Below are 17228 nucleotides of genomic sequence, written 5' to 3' on the forward strand. Positions count from 1 at the left end.
ATAAAAAATACGTTGTACTGAAAATGTTAACTTATTATTTGATATTCATTCTCTAACTGAACAGACATTGCTTCCTGCTGTTTAATGCCCGCCTGAATTAATAGTTGAAAGCTAACGTGTTTACAAAAAAGTTGCACTATTTGATAGCAATTCAAAATTTAGAGGCTACTCGTTTAATTTGTATGTTTTTTTTTTTTATAAAACTAATTTTTTTTTATGGCTTCTTGTCCGAGTCATATTTTTTTTTGAAATACATTTAGCGGTACTAGAACAATTTGTTACGAATTGCATCATCATCATCATAGCAAAATGAATCTACGTTAAATGGTTTGGCAGCTTTTATCATTCATATACATGTATCTATCAATTAGACTTTATCTGAAATAATGTGAATTGCAATATGTGTGTTTCTAGGTATAGTCATTTGGGGCATTTCGTACGCGTGTTTTTTGATGTTTGAAATATCGCTGTGCAATGTCTGAAACATCACCAAATGACACTAGGTAACATATATAAGTTTTCTAGATAAAGAATTTGAAAAAAAAGATGTATAACACTAGACTTTGACTCGTGCGTGCACGGGTTTACATTGCATATCGGACGTTTACGAAATAAGTACACACACCTTATTATTGACATTTACATAACAAAGTTATAAGCCTACAATAATGCTATTAATTTCACCACCCTTTCCTTAGTTTGAATAATCTAACCGTGTCTCGGGAAAGGGTATATCGAATTACATGTGTACATAATTACCAAATCCAAATAATAAGGGCTTACCTTCCAGGTGTGTTAAATATTTTACGTTAAATTTGTTTTGTCTTTGCAAAGCATTGATATTAAAATGCTAGAGCCTTTAAAGTTGAACTTTGTATAATGTATAGAAATTCTACTTGTTCCTGCACATTCCCATTGCATTTTGACATATAGCGTGTACATGCGCTACATAGGGGGTGTTATTAAAATTCAAAATAGTCAAACTGTAGGGAAGAATATGAACTAATACAATTGTAATACAATTTTTGTCGGACGGTATAGCCCAGTTTGCTACTTATTCAAAATACCCGGAAGTGACCTGCATCACAGTAAAGTTAAGAACCCGTATCAAAGTCGGCATTTCAAAAAGACCCATTTTTTGAAAGATCTGTTTCCAAACATGAGATCCTTTTTATTAATACCAAACAACAAATTTGAAACATGTTATTCACTTATTTTGGAACCAAGCTGTAAAAAGTGATTCGGAAGGCCCCAATTTATGTACTAAATTTAAAATTAAAAATCATGAAAAAACAAGTTCTAGGAATAATTTAGTTTCATTCTCTTTGGTTGTCGGAGCTTTTCACCCCCCCCCCCCCTTTTTTTTAATGTTGCAAAATGTGCAGCATGACATCCCGAGTTTGAATGCTCAAAACTAAAATGTTTTCATCGTTCGCTCGATTTTTTTACTGCTGAACTCCAAGCAACAAAGGGATGTTATAAAAAAAAGTTGAACGCGTCATGATTTTCTCGTTCTGTATTAAAAAGAAACAGACCTCAGATCGGAGTGTGTTCCAAGAGCATATATTCTTACGGGTATGTACGACTCTTTGATGCTGTGCGATGTATGGTACTAAATATCAATTCAATTTTTGTATTAACCCATATACAAAAGTATCTAATGATTTGCAATTTTTCCTGATATTAAATAGCGGTTGCTGAGAGTAGATTTTGGTACTAAGGATCGATGAGTAATAGTGCGATCTTATCTTTGCATTCAGAAAAATGTACGTTAAATACCATTAGCAAAAATAAAATAAATCTGCAAAAAGGGCGTTACAGTTTTACATACTTCAATCAAATTAAAAGAAATAGATTTACAAAATTGTTATTCTTTTTAGATTCAGCGTTCTGTAAAACACGTACACATTAGATTTATGTTTGAAAACTTCATTACAAAAATATAAAATGAACCTAATATCTCACCAATTTATACAATAATAAACTAAGTTTATCTGTTCTTTTTAAAGCGCTAAGCAAGGCTCGGCGCTTTATTGTCGTCTACTTCCGGTGCATCGATTAACCGCCCCTTATGAGCAGAAATATACATTATTTACACTAGTGAGGAATTCAGTTTTAGGGGTTTATGCACATAACTGCACGGGCTATTGTGAAAATATTGTACGGGCTATTGTAATTTTAATGTACGGGGCTTACATAGATCATTGCAGGGGCTGCCACGCAATGATGAGGAAATAAAGTGCGTATACAGAAGCTGAAATGTTATATACATATATCTGTAAGCCATAACTTACTGTCAGAAAGTACATGCTTTGAGATAAATACCATTTGTATTTAAAACCCAATTAAATTCCATATTATCTGTTTAACAGTATATTTGTTTCAGAATTTTAAAAACTCACTAACAAGTTTTGCATCTGCATCATTTTTTGTTTTGTTTCTGTGTACGCTATAAAAGAGAAATAACCAAAGTACTTGAAATTTTTAAAAAAGTTTTTCTAGGCATCATTCTGTTGTTTGTTTGCTTATTTACAGCACCTCGGTTCTGGTTTTTTCTTCTTCTATTTTTCACGACATAAGTATCCATTAAACTAAGTATCCATTAAACTTAAAAAAAACAAATAAAGTTGAAATTTAGAAATTACGCGAGTTGTTGATCTAATTGGTTTTCATTAATATTTAAATAATATCCCCGACACTAAAACTTTCATGTATCCATCATCTAGGACGTATAACGTATGTGAAATTTTCAATTAATAAGTATATCTGTCAATAAAAGAGTGTTTATACTTGCAGGTGGGATAGGCCGTTGAGTCACACATGCCTACTAGTACACACATTCTGAACTTATTTGATTTGTAGAATCGAATCGTTTATCTCTTTACAGGGATGCATATAAAATGCCAACGTTCTGAGGAAGCTGTTTTTAAAAAAAGTTTTAACATGTTTCCTAAAGCAAAATGGGCTGTATTTTTCTAGAATTTTATTTTTCTGAAAAAACCTGCTAGTATGGTAAGTCTGCATAAAACTTAAGCTTTTATGATAAATAAGGTTGGGAAAAATTATTAATCTATGTCTGAGGAAAGATGTCTCTTCTAAAGAATATATATGGCAATCAATTTTTGTACAGGACGACAGTATTTCAATTTCGCTCCAATTAAGGTTCCTTAACGGCTTTTTTCACAAACATTTGGCAAAAAATAATTTAAAAACCATGATATTTTTGTCATTTAAGTAGAAAATAACATTTTCGTTAAAAATAAATTCTTCATGAAAATTGCAGCTCATATTGCTTTAAGCTATAACATAACAGGAATCGTAGTAAATAATAATGTATGGTTTAAAGAATGACAAAAAGAGAGGCTAAGACAGTTTTGAATTTTAAAAGATTTTATTTTTGAAAAACTATATTTGTATCTTTCTATCAAAAAGATAGTTTGAATAACACAGTCATTAATTTTTTTTCAGCTAAATAGAACTCAATTATTTTCAATCAAACCATGTATGATAGTATATACAGAGAACTCATTTATTAAACAAAATGTTTTTCATTGAATAAGTAAATGCGAGTGACAGAAAAGCTTTGAAATAAAACAACATTTTGCATGCCCAAAAAAAACTTAGGGCAACAAAGGTACATGTACAACATTAAAAAAAACATACATAAAAATACAATAACTTGAACTGAGTTCGACGTACGTTTGTAAAACTTAAGAAAATTTCGTTTATAACAGCATTTGATATTAAGGTGGCTCACTACACCTTGAAATGTTTTCTCAAATCAGCATTAAATTACTTGATTGTGATACATATCATAATGGATAAAAAGTATTTAAGTCAAATAGGCAAACAGATGTGCAATTTTGGATGAAAAATTTCATTTTCGAAAATTTAATTCAGTTAACATGAATAAAAGCTCCAGCCGGATTCGAACGCATGATCTGCGGTTCAGAAGCCCAATACTTTAACCACTGACCTATAATGATATTCACCCCAATCAAACGATGTAAACAGTTTGACAAAACGTTTAAATCGCCATCTTGTGACGAAGTGTCTTAAAGAGTAAAAGTCTAGGTGTAGTGAGGTACACCTTAAAGTAATAATGTGTAATTGTTTTTCATTTCGATTGAGATACTTTCTCTAAATTGAAATGGTTATCTTCTTAAAAACTACATTATGGTAAATATCATTCATCAGGGGGAATATCCTTGCTTTAATGCTCAGATTGTGATTTCATGTACGATGTACGAAATATATAAATGCATGGAAGTGTTATATCTAAGAAATATTATCAAAATCTTAATTTTGAAATGGACAATGTTCCGAAGTTACTTTTTTCAATACTTAAAAGAGACAGCAGACTGTTTCTGTTTGTGGTCTGAAATTTCTACTTCGTTATTAGAGAAAACATATTCTTTAAAGTTTGTGCTTGCATGTGATGCAATTTCATTCGCCACACAATGCTGCCTATCACTAATTATAAAGTTAAATTAATGAGACGATAATTTTTGTGTTGAATATCATTTGCAAATATAATTATTTCTTTTAATAAGACTAAAAGTAACATTAGATATTTAGCAACAGATTGTATCATGATCAAACGCTTTCAAATATGTATGTATTATCAATGCCAATCCACGATACTTATTTTTCAATTACAAGAACGGAAACAAACATACATTTCGAGTCACTAGTTTAAGTGCTTATCGCAGAATTATTTAATTTCCTACTTTTTTCAGGATACATACGTCGGAAAAAACTCAATATTACATCCGATTAATAGCTAATTGATATTTAAAAGCCCTTTTCATAGAGCTCAAGTATTCCAAGCAATCTACAATCAATATCAACTTTCACATGTTTTTAATTTTCGTTACATATTTACTATGATACACTTCAGTGTTGTTTTTATTCCCATTATGCCCCACGGTTATACATTTTATATCTATGTCTAAAGTTCTGCATTCAAAATGGTTGACCTGTTTTGATACAGCCAGAGTTTATAAAATTTGTCAATAGTTTGTTTAATTTTGACAGCACAAAGAACGTATTCACAAGGAATTGAAAAGTAACACTTTCTGTTTTAGATCGGATCTGCGAACAACCAAAACTTGAAACGAAGGAAGGCAATGTTACTAAGTGGAACAATATCAATAAAAAAACAAACAAGGTGTTGAAAAGAAGTCGCCGTAATTTTCTCGTCTAGCGTATAATTGACGAGAATAATTGTGCACTCAGTTTTCTCTTTATACTTTGTCTCATATTATATGCTGCCGCTTACAGGAAAGGCAATGATTTTACTCTTCAAAATTAGCAAATACAGATGTTTTAGCTGATTTTACTCTTCAAAATTACATGTAGCAAATTTTTGTATCTGTTCTGTATTGTGCAACCATTATTTAACGGTGTATCTGATATTCTCTTATGATCTCTTATGATGTCACCTTGTTTAGGAGTCACAAAAGTTTCTTTACGTTACCGTCAAAAATTATTTATTCAAATGATGGGAATATCCTCTTGGTATTATTGGTACCCGGTCAATATTAAAAATATATACTTAAGAGTCATCATTTCTCGTACGATCGAATATCTCAGATATTGACTTTTTGGTTATATATAGTTATATGGTAAGACTATCCTACTAATATAACATACTTTTCTGAATCTTATCAAGACTATACGAATTATCAACTAAATATTTACATGTATTAAATATTTCTCCTCTATTTTCAGTTTTAAAAACTTTCATTTTTGTACTATTCCTTCCAATTTCAAGAATGCAGACCTGTAGATTTATTAAAATTTAGTCATTAAGCATTTTCCATTCTAGCATACTACCTTTCTCAATATAATTTTGTTTAACATCGTTTTTAGCTCACCTGAGCTGAAAGCCATAGTGAGCAATTCTGATCACATTCTGTCCGTCGTCCGTTTGTCTGTCCGCCTGTCCATCCGTCTGTCTGTCTGTAAACTTTCCAAATTTTCAACATTTTCTCCAGAACTATTGGGCAAATTTGAACCACTCTTAGCACAAAACATCCTTAGGCTAAGGGAATTCAAAGTTGTCAAAAGTAAGTACCACGGCATTTAGCAAAGGGAAATAATTAAGAATTATGAAAATTTTCGAGAAAATTTCAAATATATTCTCACGAACCATAAGCCAGGTAAGCTGAAACTTGTGCGGAAACATCCTCAGGTAGTGTAGATTCAAAGTTGTGAAAGTCATGACCCTCAGGGGTAAGGTGGGGCCACATTGGGGCCAACGTTTAACATAGGAATATATAGAGTAAATCTTTAATTTTTTTTTCTCAGAAATCAATCAGCCAGGAAAGCCGAAACTTGTGTGGAAGCATCCTCGGGTAGTGTAAATTAAAAGTTGTGAAAATCATGACCCTCAGGGGTAGGGTGGGGCCACAAGGGGGGGGGGGGGGCTGACTTTTTACATATGAATATAAAGATTAAATCTTTAAAAATCTTCTTCTCAAGAACCATTTGGCAAGGAAAGTTGAAACTTGTGTGGAAGCATTCTTACCTGGCTTAAATTCAAAGTTATGAAAATCATGACCTAATCAGTGGTAGGCCACAATGGGGGCCAATTTTTACAAAAGAATATATTGAGTAAATCTTTTAAAATCTTCTTCTCAAGAACCATATAGCCAGGAAAGCTGAAACTTGTTTGGAAGCATCCTCATGTAGTATAGATTCAAGGTTGTGAAAATGATGACTACAAAGGGTATGGTGGAAACAACAATGGGGGACGAAGTTTTACATAGGAATATATAGAGTAAATCTTAAAAAAATCTTCTTCTCATGCACCATACGCCCAGGAAAGCTGAAACTTATGTGGAAGCATCCCTCATTAAGGTAAATTCAAAGTCCTGAAAATCATGAATCTTGGGGGTAGGATGAGGCCACAATGGGGTTGCATGTTTACATATGAATATATAGAGTAAATCTTTAAAAATCTTATTCTCAAAACCATAAGGCCAGGAAAGGTGAAACTTGTGTAAAAACATACTCAGGTAGTAAAGTTGTAAAAATCATGACCCTTGGGAGTAGAGTGGGGCCCCAGTGGGTGTCGACTTTTTACATAGGAATATATAGAGTAAATCTTTAAAAATCGTCTTCTCAAGAACCATTTGGGCAGAAAAGCTGAAACCTGTTTGGAGGCATCGCCGGGTATTGAGATTTCAAGTTTATTCAAATCATGAAAAGGGGGGGGGGGAGGGAGAGAAGGGTAACAAGGGTGAAGACAAGTGTTTACATAGTAATATATATATATATATATATATATATATATATATATATATATATATATATATATATATATATATATATATATATATATATATATATATATATATATATATAATCAAAAAAGAAAATGAACAGTTCCAAAGTTTCTATTCACCAGCGCTTTCTGGATTTACATCCTTCTTCAGGTGAATGTACATAAGTTAAAGTTGTAAAACTTATGTACATTCACCTGAAGAAGGATGTAAATCCAGAAAGCGCTAGTGAATCGAAACTTTGGAACTGTTCATTTTCTTTTTCTTTTTTTGATTATTTATACTGTGTGATATCACCTTTCAATCATTTTGGATTATATTGATTTCAAGTACAGTACTATATGCTTGAGTTCTACTCAGATCACGTCTTATAACAGGTTTGTGTTTATTTGTTTAAATACTAGGGCTAGCACAAGCCGATTACCTCGGGGGAATTGTAAACAATTTAATGTATTGAATAGAGTTTACATCGTGGACATAAGAGCAACACAAAACACGGGTGTTTAATCAACAATTTAATTATCTCATTAAATCTTAGCAGATTTCAAACTACAAACGCAATTATTGGTCTTTAACTCATTATCAGCTGTTTATGTTTGGCTTCTCTATTGGATACGAGGTCACGTGACTGCTAGACTGAAGTCATATGACAAAACACAAAATGGCGGTTCAACAAATATGGCCGTTGAAAACAGGCGTGTTGAAAGCACGGGACCTAAATACACTGGCCGCTGGCCGCGTTAGACAGGTGGCCGCTTAAATGGGTTAAAAAATAGTGGAAAACTAAACGGGTGGGATTGAAACTGGCCGCTAATGGCGAGTGGCCGCTGATTACAGGTGGCCGTAACAGCAGGTGCGACTGTAGCTTAAACGCCTTCATTTTAAAATCTTCAGAAGCTATATAATGGTAACATAGTCTACGTTCGGTGGATGGCTAAAATATCGGCTGGTGATAGGTCGACGTTCGCCGTCTCCTTCATGATGCGACACAGCATGTCCCGAAGATTTTCGTTCTGTGTTTCGTTCCATTGTAGAAATTTAATGTTACTCTTCTGCGAGTATTGTTGTGTCTGGTTTGCCAAAGTTAAAGCATTACCTGCCATGTATTGAAGGGAGTTCAAGCTTTCCCTCATCTGTCTTATTGATTGTGCCTGAGCATTGAATTTTTCGCGTAAATTTTCTAGGTCAAGGTTGAAACCATCACATCTTTCTTTGATTTCTTTTTTGCATTCACTTGTTTCATTTTCAATTTTTTGTTCAAATTCATTTTTTACTGCTGTTTTAATGTCATTTGTAGTTTCTTCCTTTATTTCTTTCAGAATTGAATTTTTAACGTCTGTAATGATTTCTTGTCGGAACTCTTTTTTCATTTCTTCTAAGAATGAGGTCATTATAGACTTTATTTCAGTCTTTTTTACCATGTTTTCTTGAATGTTAGACAGGGTCTCTTGTATTGATTTTAGTTCACCTGATATACCTGGTGTTCCTGGTGGGGCCCCAAGCGGGGAGTCCATGTCTGAACTCTCTGTTCTTTTCTGTTTTTTGGACGCAGCTTTATCCGATACTACGGTGTTTCTCACTGAATCAGGAACTTTGTGCAAGCTTAATTGGACAAGCTTTTTTTCCGGAGTTTTCTTTAGATTTTCAGATAGGGGGTAGAGGCGCACCCAGACCAGTAATCGCCATATTCCGCGATACCGATACAAAGATCCGGATTATAAAGAACCGCTCGGTCGAAAAAGTGAAAAAACACTTCATCATGCATGATCATTTGCCTCCGCTGAATGCCAAGCTGATCTGTGATCTTAAGGATGATTCCAGGATACATTCAACCTGGTATTACAATGGGAAAGTGTTTGCGTTGGACAACGAGGGAAATAGACATAAATTCGACATCCTGGATGACATAACCGAGAAATTAAAGCAACGGCGCTAACTTTTCTTATGCGTGAGTATGCGGAGTCGCAAGTACATGTTGTGTGATCGGGATCGGAAAACCATAGACGCTTCGGGTTCGATGTTTGTTTATTTACAGTTGGTATGGAAGGTGAGAGACAGGGTGCGAGAGTGCTTTTCATTTTCTTTTTCAATTAAACTCCAATATATCTGGACGCATATGGTAGTGGTAAGTGGTTGCTTACAATTTTTCCTTTTTGATCATTTTTACATGACATTTGTTTATTTCTTTCCTTTTGAAAATGGTTGATTCTATAAAGATTGCCACAGTTAATTGTCAGGGGTTGGCCACTTTATCAAAACGTCAAGATGTCTTAAATTTTTATAAAACCAAGGGTTACTCTATCATTTGTTTTCAAGATACACACTTTATTCCCGAATTTGAGCAATGTGTAGAAGCCATGTGGGGTTATAAATGTTACTTCAACTCTTACAAATCAAATGCAAGAGGTGTCTCTATATTTTTTAATAATAACTTCGAATTTAAAGTTCATCAAGAAAGAAAGGATAAAGCAGGGAGTTTAATAGCCTTGGATTTAACAATTGTGGGAAATATGGTTACTTTGATTAACATATATGGTCCAAACACAGATAGTCCTGAGTTTTATGAGTATGTTCGTGAGATTTTCTTAGAACTGGATAATGATTTTTTTATACTAGTTGGAGATTTTAATCTTGCCTTAAATCCTGTTATTGATACAAAAAACTATAATACAATAAACAACCCCAAGGCAAGAGAAAAATTACTTGAAATTATGGATGATTTATATCTATTGAACTACTTCCGGACTTTGAATCCTGACAAAAAGGTATATACTTGGCGGAAGAAAAACCCCTTAAAACAAGGGCGTTTAGATTATATTTTAATATCAGAAAGTTTGCCCAACTCTGTAGAGTCATACATAATTAAACCTGGTTATAGATCAGACCATTCCATTGTCATTGTAGAATTAAAATTTAACTCTTTTAAAAGGGGACATGGGCTTTGGAAATTCAATAATAGTTTACTTCTTGATAAAAAATATGTACAGACAGTGAAAGAAACCATACGGAACTTCTCTACGCAACATATACAAGGTGACACCGATGAAGTAGACGATAGTTTATTTTTAGAAGTTCTCCTTATGGAAATAAGGGGTGTCACTATTTCTTACTCCTCCCATAGGAAAAAGGAAAGAGACTTGAGAGAAAAGTCACTACTTGAAGAAATAGAAAATTTGGAATCTGAGGGAGAAATTAATTTACCCTTAATTGAGGAAAAAATGTTACTATTAGAAAATATACGTAAAGAAAAGATGGAAGGACATATGATTAGGTCTAGGGCTAAATGGGTAGAAGAAGGGGAGAAACCCACTAGATACTTTTGTAATTTAGAAAACCGTAATTATTTAAATAAAACAATTAAAAAGTTAGAACTTGATGGAAATAGTATGATCTATGACCAGGCACGCATACTTGATGAAGTTAAAAAATTTTACGAAAATTTATATACAGAAAAAGATTCAGTACTCTTAGATTTGGATCTTGAAGATATTATTCAAAATTATGAAGTTCCAAAGTTGGACAAATGTTTATCGGAGTTGCTAGACAAAGAGATAACTGAAAAAGAAATCTTTGTTGTTTTAAAAAATATGAAAAATAATAAATCACCTGGTAGTGATGGATATACTGCTGAGTTTTTTAAGTTCTTTTGGGTAGACCTAAAAAAAATTATATTGAACTCAATAACATGTTTTTTCTCCAAGAAAGAACTTCCTATCTCTCAGCGTTTAGGAATTATTTCATGTCTTCCAAAAGGAGATAAGCCCAGACAATACTTAAAAAACTGGCGGCCTATTACACTATTAAATGTTATCTATAAACTTATTTCAGGTTGTCTTAGTTATAGAATAAGATCTACTTTGGATATTCTTATCTCTGATACCCAGTCAGGTTTCATAAAAGGAAGATTCATTGGAGAAAATACAAGGTTTATTTATGACTTAATGCACTTTACTGAATATAAAAAAATTCCAGGACTGCTGGTCCTAATTGATTTTGAAAAAGCTTTTGATTCTATTTCTTGGTCATTTATTTATAAAGTTTTGAACTTTTTTGGTTTTGGTAATTATATAATCCAGTGGGTTAAAATATTAAACACAAATTTTAAGGCTTCAGTGTTACAATGTGGCTTTTTATCTAATTACCTCTCTATTGAAAGAGGTTGTAGACAGGGAGACCCTATTGCACCCTATTTATTCCTCCTTTGTGCTGAAATTCTTTCAATTCTTATTAAACAAAACAATAAAATAAAAGGTACAGTAAAACACTTTTATAGCGAACACGCTTATAATGAATTGACGCTTACAGCGAAGTAAATTTCATTCCCCAAGTCTCTATTTCATGTTGTAAACTTGACGGATATAACGAATTACGCTTATAACGAAGTACTATTGCCCGTCCCTGGGACTTCGTTATAAGCGTGTTTTACTGTATTACAATAGGCAGTAAAGAACATAAAATAAGTCAATATGCAGATGACACATCTCTCATTTTGGATGGTTCACCTACTTCACTATTTGCATCTTTAGATACTCTGGACTTTTATTCAAACATTTCTGGGTTGAAAATAAATAGTTCAAAAACAAAAATTATATGGATTGGCTCAAAAAAATTCTCAAATCAGGTTTTTCACCACACGAGATGGAAACTAGATTGGGGCTCAACAACGTTTAGTTTACTGGGTATTAACTTTTCTGTCGATCTTGAAAAAGTTATTGAGTTAAACTATTATATACAAGTTCCAAAAATTAAAAGCATGCTTCAACAATGGAAAAGAAGAAACCTTACACCAATTGGACGTGTGACGGTAGTAAAATCTCTAGTTATTCCAAAAATCAACCATTTATTTATGTCTTTACCTACTCCTAAAGAGGTAATTACCACATTGAACAAAGACATTTTTGAATTTTTTTGGAATGCCAAATGTGATAAAATAAAACGTGCAGTAGTTATTCAAGAGTATCGAAAATGTGGTTTAAAAATGTTGGATATTAACAAGTTTATTATGTCATTAAAATGTTCATGGATTAAAAGATTAATTGTTGGACATAGCTCATGGACTTCCATATTGAAGGCCATTAATGGTGAAGACTTTGTCAACTTGTTACTAGATTTTGGTGATGCATTTATTACTGAATGTGTTATTCCGAAAAATAATAATTTTTGGAAAGATGTATTTAATTCAATGCTCTATGTTATAAAATCTTTTGATGATAATTATATTGAGGAAAATTTTTTATTTATGCCTATTTGGTATAATAGTCATATTAGAGTTGGTATGAAAACATTGTTTATAAAAAGTTGGTACAAAAAAGGTGTAAAAGTCATTAATGACTTTCTAGATGATAATGGAAATTTTTTGTCACATGTAAGTTTTCAAAAAAAAATTTGATTTGCATATTTGTACAATGCAATACAACAGTATAGTTAGTGCTATATCAACATATCTAAGATCCTCTCTTCCAGTACATATCAAATGTTTATTTAAGAGATCCTTTACTCCATATATTCCATTATATTACAAACCCTTTCTTTTGCAAGATAAATGTACAAAACCAATTTATAAACAGATAACTGCCTGTAAAATAACCCCAACTGCAATACCAAAGTGGAATTCAGAATTGGTACAATATGGGGTAGAAATTTGTGTTTCTGATGCTTTTAATGTATGTTTTAAGACAACCAATGACTCATCTATTCAATGGTTACAATATAGATTACTTCATAGAATTCTTCCTGTAAATTACTATTTGAAAAAAAATCAATGTTGTACATATCTTCTGATTGCTGTTCCTTCTGTGAACGTGATGTTGAGACAATCCAACATGTTTTTGTAAGCTGTGAAAAAATATCAACAATTTGGAGCAACCTAAGCATGCATATTTACCAATATACTTCTATACGAATTGGTTTCAATGTTATCAATATTTTATTGGGAGAACTCCCATTGTCAAAAGACAATAAAGTTGTAAACTTTATAATTTTGTACACAAAACAATATTTATTTTGCTGTCTTAAAAAAGATATACTGCCTAGTCTACTAGGGCTGCTATTTTATCTATATAACAAAACCAAAGTTGAAAAATATATTTCATGTCAGAAATTTCAAATGCAAAAGTTTACCAACAACTGGCATGTATGGAAACATATATTTGATACAATTCAGTAATTTTTTATTTTTTTCTTTCTTCTTTGTTTATTATTAATATTAACTGTTTGCCTTTGTTAAATAAGCAACCACTGCCAAATCTGGATGAATGTGAGCACGAATGGCTTTGAATTATATTATTAAAATGTTTGTATGCATATGAAAAAATAATAAATAAAAAAAAAAAAAAAACATAGTCTACGTTACCATTATATAGCTTCTGAAGATTTTAAAATGATAGCGCTTAAGCTATATTGAACGTTTTTCGTGTTTTCTTATTTTACTTTATATATATATATATATATATATATATATATATATATATATATATATATATATATATATATATATATATATATATATATATATAAATCCTTTTCTAAAAAAAAATTCGCCTAGAAAAGCTGTAACTTTAATGAAAGCAACTTTAGATAGTGTAGATTCTAATTTGTTCAAATCACAATCTTTAAGAGTAGTGTGGGGCCACATTAGGGATTCAGTTGTACAAAAGAAAACATTTTAATTATTCACAAAAACTGAAATGTTATTATATATCCTTTTACTTATATGCAAGCATTTTTAAAGCGCTAAGCATAGCTGCAGCGCTTTTTTGTCGCCAGATTTCTAAACATACTTTCACTTTCGTTTTCGCGTTTCCTATATACCGCCACCTACTGGCGGATGCTGGAGAAGTCGTATCATGGAGAAGTGGTACTCTGGACATATCATAACTATGCAGTAGGGAGAACTTAATGATCTTCAAGTTATCCTGCATGCAGATGCATTTGTTCTACCAATATTAAATTAAAAAAACCAAATGATCTCGATTTCCAGAAATTGCTAAAAGTTTAATATCAAGCATTTTTAAACATGTTTTAAGGCAGATTGTTATATTGTAAATTGTAAATTTTGACTTTACAGTCAAATGGATAAATCATTCTATGCTTCAAAATAAAGATACACTTACATTTATTGCTAAATGCTTTTATCATGTTTATTATGATTTTTCAAAAAGTCATCAGCGTTTTGTTTTCACTGTAACACGACAGCATACATTAATCATTAAAAAAAATTACGCATTCTATAACCGAGACATATCCAAATTCTACATCATTTCAGAATTCTGAGTAAGTGCATTTTTCTCAGTTACTTACAATATGATTCTTTACATGTATTTTCATATCAATCGATATATTTTGACACTTTCTTCCCGACTTAGCGCTTTTCAGTACTTTCAGTACTTTGATTATATATTGCTGATTATTTAAAATTGTGTAAACGTTGGCCCCTGGACGATTAATGGGCCTCACAAGGGGTTCAGAGGTTGATATAGGTTTATATTCTGTATATACACAATTATTAAGGGTCTTTTTGAGAACTGCAAAGCTGAATGTGATATGACAATAAAATCATCCTGTTAGAAAAGGGACCTGATTATAAATATAAGATTATCCAGGGGAAACAGATTTTTGTAAAGTATCTACATGTATAATACCACATTGTCCAGATATTTTGTATTATGATTCCATGAAGGTGATTTTATTATGTCTATTGCTGTTTATGTGAGCGATGTGGCCCGTGGGCCCCTTGTTTAAAATGTTTTTACATTTTTATATCAATTAGGTAACAACCTGATGAATAGTGTGACACCATATATTGTCAACAGGTTGGCCTGACTTTGTCAAATCAGGACGCCAAGTTGATAAGTCCTCCTTTGAAAATGCTGGGTATTTGAAAGGGTATATGAACGTGTTAAATAATTTTTAAAATTTCTATGTGTTCATCGTTTATTAAATAATTTGCAGCGGTCGCTTTAAGTCTTTTCATGGATATGAAAAAAACCCCAAAAGTTTCAAAGAGTACAATTATATTCAAATCGGGGGAAAAAAATACCTACTTTGTTTGCAAAATTTCCTTCATGCTGATGTGTGGGCAATGTTGTATAAAATCCATGAAATTATAAATTCTAAAAAAAATTTGATAAACTTGATATTTTTACCATCTTATTTAACATTATTACATTAAACATCATAAACTTGTATACTTGGAATGTATATGAGATATCAAATATATTTATATACAGATTTCAGGTTAATTATCATCTAAACACATTTGCATTCAAACATTACTTATTATAATTAATTTTGAAATAATAAACATACATTTGAACTTACGGACGGTATGTTGGAGTGATTTTGTTTCGTATGAATATCACAATGTATTTAACATAGGTCTACAATATTATTTAGACATTAAGACATATTAATTCATTGTAGATTGGGAGTATATGTCATCTAGCTTTACTTAAAGTAAGATGCAACGAGATGTTGCTAAATTAACATTTAAAACGAGCATTTTCTAATCATAATGGTTTCAAATTTATGTATTTTTTTATTATTATTCTAGAATTGCTAAGTAGAATGTTTTTACCTCTTGAAATTCCTTCCGTCTTCAGAAATGTGTACGTTGTTGTTTCCTTATTTGTTCCTTATAAATATATTCAAACGATAGTTATATACATTGACGAACCTAGGTTTTATTTTGACTAATGTATACTAACACACAGTGTGAAAATAGATATTGAAAAAATATCATAGATGGACTGGTTTCCTATTGATACTTTTTTGGGGGAGTGAGCAATAAAGGTAATGGGAATCTCTCTAATTGTGAAATATAGAAAAAAAGAAGCATACTTGTGGAGGAAGGTGTCTATGACTCAGTATGTTTGCCTTACATAAGAATTAGTAAAACTAATGAAGATAATTGAATAGTTTCTAAAGTTTTTAAAAGTATACACAATTTTCCATGATTAAAACGTCATATGATATTTTATCAATGCAATGTTGAGTTTACAAGAAACATACACAGGCTAATTGTTTATATTGAATACTAGTTTAGAATTGTGAGCTGTCGTATGTTATGGATATCGATAAAAATAAATTAGTAATAAGAATTGATGTGTTCTCAATTCTATGTAAATATCACACGCAAACTTGTAATTATCCATTTAAATCTTAAATTAGCACTTTTTAAAAGTACTGTCAATATCATTTTAGAAATATTTAAATGATTTTTAAAAATCATGCTAATATGAGTCCTTAATATCCAGAGATATTAGAACATTACAATAGTACCATAATACAATACATAATAAAAAGAACCAATAAAATTTAATTATTTGATAAGATACTGGACTCCATTCCCCCGTTTTCGCAACGCCTACTTATTTCAGGACACCCATAGACATGATTGCAGTCCTCCTTGGAACAAGAACAGGCCCCGAGGTTATAAAACTTTTTCCATACTCGTACTCCAACCCGGACTCCGTACTCCGAGTGTGTGCTCCAGTGAGTACGACTCTAAAAACCGAGGTTATAAAAGTTTTGGAGTACGTTCTCCGCTGAGTACTATTTGGAGTATGCTCCAAAAGCCGGTGGAGGAAATTTTAAGTTTCCTGAGTAAGACTGAGTATATTAATTCATGTAAATAGTCCTGACATGCAGGCAAACTGTACATATATTCAGATAAATTATTTATCAGCAAAATGTAATACATTATTTACATGTACATATGCCTTTTTCATCTGTAAGCATGGAGATGTGTCTGCATCTAAAACTTTTGAACTTTTGAGCAACAAAGACAATAAATCTAGTGTTATTGGGAAAAGTTTTATAACCTCGATACCTTGAGTACGAGTACGATTTGGAGCACGGAGTACGATTTGGAGTATGAGATCGTACTCAAAAAAGTTTTATAACCTCGGGGCCAGGTTTCCTTGCAATGATCTCCGTACG

General features: G+C 31.8%; 1 protein-coding gene and 1 long non-coding RNA gene across 2 annotated transcripts in view; both read right to left on the bottom strand.

Moving 5' to 3' along the window:
* Nucleotides 1-17228, bottom strand: part of LOC117692664 (uncharacterized) — a 356019-nt gene that overhangs the window by 227922 nt on the left and 110869 nt on the right. The window lies entirely within an intron of this gene.
* Nucleotides 3524-16711, bottom strand: LOC105344029 (uncharacterized). The gene is made up of 3 exons (XR_010712470.1): nucleotides 16658-16711; nucleotides 15865-15921; nucleotides 3524-3976 (listed from the first exon to the last, which is right to left on the bottom strand). It is a non-coding gene; the product is annotated as an uncharacterized lncRNA (long non-coding RNA).

The sequence above is a fragment of the Magallana gigas genome, chromosome 3 (assembly GCF_963853765.1).
Source record: "Magallana gigas chromosome 3, xbMagGiga1.1, whole genome shotgun sequence".
In the NCBI taxonomy this organism is placed as follows: Eukaryota; Metazoa; Mollusca; class Bivalvia; order Ostreida; family Ostreidae; genus Magallana; species Magallana gigas.